Raw genomic sequence first — 3,361 nt, forward strand, 5'->3', positions numbered from 1 at the left:
AGGTGGTCTCTGTTTAGCTGGAAATCTACAGAGGCAGGTACTATGTGGGGTAGCTGAAATGGGGAAGAAAAGTTCATAATAAGTAAGGGTTTCTCCATAGCTTATTCTAGGTTAGTGATTTTTACTGAACCTCTCTCTCACAGGCAAGGGACAAAAAGGGGGAATGGAGAGAAGAGAATTTCTGCCAGGTGCAGAGAAATAAAACTGGGGTGACAGTGACTTAGGCGAAGGGAGGACTGGCTACCTTTATTGTCCATTCCCTTTCCTAGTGGTGCTGATTGGCAAGACCTCATGCCACAACACAGCAGTGGCAACATCACTGTCAATTTTATGGCAACGACTTGTCTTGGCATGTGGTCAGAGGTGAGTGCTGACTGCATTATATTTTCTGTGCTTGGATAATGGAGTTCTATTAGTAGGGCCTTCCCATCTCACTATAAGGTTAAAATTGATGTGGGATGTAGCCAGGGAATGTGGGATGCCTGGTAGGGAAATACTGTCATTCTTTTTTTTGAGCAGTGCTACCTGCTGGCAAAACTAGCTTTAAAAGCACCTCAGCCTGATTTTTGATGAGGTTCTGATCTGGAATAGACATGTTTTTGTACCAGTCCAAAGAAACCAATCTTCTTTCCCTTTGCTGAAAAGTTAATACTGAGCTGCCAGTTTTTCATCTTAACAGAGACAATCAAACCTGGTGACAAATCCAGTCTGAAAACATCCAAATAATCATTGCCTCAGGTGGGATGTAAGCCCAATGCCTTTTTAGCCTCTGCACCTAGCTGTGCACTTAGTGAGCTATGGATTTTTCATTTCATGAGGTCACCTCCTATTTATAGGTTGTTGATGAGAGGAAGTTGTCTTCATACAAATAAGTGCTAAAGGGTCCCCTTAGGTTCTCTGAGTCCTGTCTGCTTCTTGTTGGCTTTTTGAATTCCTGCTCTCTGTCTTTCATGATATCTGCCTCTTGTGTGGGACTATCTGCCTCCTGTGGAAATCTCTCAATCCCGAACAACTTGTTCCTCTTTGATCTACCTATACCTCAGCCAGTTCATAATGGGTGCATCCACATGTGCAATTAATTTGAAGCAATAAACTCCAGAGCAGTTTGACCTGGAGTAAACTACTCTTGGGTGCAGCATCTACACATGAGCCTGGGGCAGCAGCAATTTGAGCTGGGGCAAAGTAGTTTATGCTAGAGCCCCTCCTGCCCTGCTGTGCCCTGGGTGGCAGTGTCAGGTGGTGGAGGGGCTGGTTAAGGTTTGAGGGTGTTGAAAGTGCAGAGCTGTGTGGCTAGGTGGCAAGAGGAATCTGGCTCTCTGCTGGCTCGGTTGACCAAGTGCAATTTGTGCTTATGGTCAGCATCTATATGTGCGTTTAATCACAGTTAATTACTCCTCCATAAGTTACTACTGTCCTGGACAGTACTATCTTACTGTGATGTTAATTAGTTTACTGCGGCCTAATACTGGTGCACGTGTAGATGGTGATGCTTTACTCCATGGTTTATTAGTTTACTCGGCTGGTAATTAGTCTACTCCGCAGTAAAGTGCACATGTAGATACGGGCAGTGAGTAACATAAGGCCTGATCTGAAGACCTCTGACATCATGATGAAATGTTCCATTGACTGTAGTGGGTTGTAGAGCAAACTCCATACTCAATATATGTTCAAAACTGGGGCTAAGCAGGCTGCACCCTCTCATCTTGTCATATGATCAACAGGAGGGGAAAAAGTGAGCATTCAGGATTGGAAAAAAGGCTTGACTTTGTTGTAGTGCTAGGTACATAATTCTAAGGTGTCAGACCAGTGCTAATTTACTGTAAGAGAGAAACAAAAGTTTAAAAGGCAGCTCATCATTCCCCAAGGTCAAGTTAGCAACAGATGGGATCCCTTCTCTTATCTCTGAAGAGGAATACTCAGGGGGCTGAGGCTTGCATGTAATCCTGAACCCAGGGTTAGTTAAGTTCTTCTGTCCAATGAGTGGAGCAGAAAGGGAGACTGCATTTTCTTTTTAACTTCCCCCCTCATCACTGGGCACAGGCTGGCTGTAGAGCTTATAAACCTTTGAGTCAAGAAGTGTGATAATTAAGGAGACAATTGGCTTGTTCTTGGCTATGCTAAGGTGATTAGGTATTAGGTGGTTCATGGGAGCCAGAAAGAGAGGCTAGGTTATTTTCACTGGCCAAACTGAATAGAGTGCAAAACATAAACAGCATCATCAGCCATGAGGAGTAAATTTAATGTTTGAAATTCACTTTTAATTATTAAAGGTTGTGTCAGTAACAATAGGTAGAGAGTTGACGGATCATCTAAGTATCAGGTTTGTACCTATGAAGGTGTCTCTTTATAAGAAGGGAATATATAATAAGGCCTTGACTATATGCAGGGCCTTTTATTCAAAAATCTCCAAGTGCTTTACATAGCTGAATGAATTAAGCCTCACTTTGAGGTAGGGAAGTATTCAATTTCCCATTTCAGAGGTGGGGAAACCAAGGCACAGAGAGGTTGTGACTTGCTTGAGATCACCTGGGAGGCTGACTACAAAACGAAGAGGAAGAGAGTCTCACCTTTCCTGACTTGGGGTTCATTTGCTTTCACCCCAACACCATCCTACCTCCAAAATGCAAAGGAACTTGCACATCTGCCAGATTTCATGGCAAATGGCTGCAGCTTATTTTAGCAGAATCGGGATGGAACTATATTTACTTGCCATTTCTTCTGGTTACTGTCCTGCATACAGCACTCTTTGGTTTAGGGCCTAAAACAACTATGAGAGATGACAATGTGGTGTATAGAAATAACAGAGAAAGTAAATATACTTACTTTAGGGTGACTTTAAAGATTCCTAGAAGCTATTTTTGCTGATTCTTTCACTCCTGGCCTCTCCCCTGACCTAAGGATCCAAATCAGGAGTAGAAGGGCCACTTCTGTGCCCAAGCTAGTGTTGCCTGCTGGTACAGTTGTTCCTGCCTATCAGCAGATGCTGTACACGATCTGTTCCCCTAATGCTAATGCATTCATTGTAAACAGAGGGTTACTTTGGGCATGTTAGAAGCGTAGTGATAGTGGAGTTAACTGGTAGGCAGGGATCCTTCTAAAGGCAAAGGGAGATGGAGAGACCATGCAGTCATACCCCAGGCTCTCTTTGTGAGATCTCTGACCCCCAGTAATCTGGCACACAATGCTAGGCATTGAAATTACTTATGCCCACTGTATTTATCTGTGTGCGTGTGCCTGTATTGAGCTTGTGGAGATAAGGGAGGCTGTATGTTCTTGGTCAAAGGGAGAGAGGGACAGCTGCATCTTCTTGGCTAGTGGAGGAACTGGTTATTATGGTGGTGGTGGTAGTGCGGGGGCGGGC

This window comes from Crocodylus porosus, unplaced genomic scaffold (assembly GCF_001723895.1).
Source record: "Crocodylus porosus isolate Cpor-Errol unplaced genomic scaffold, CroPor_comp1, whole genome shotgun sequence".
Classification (NCBI taxonomy): Eukaryota; Metazoa; Chordata; order Crocodylia; family Crocodylidae; genus Crocodylus; species Crocodylus porosus.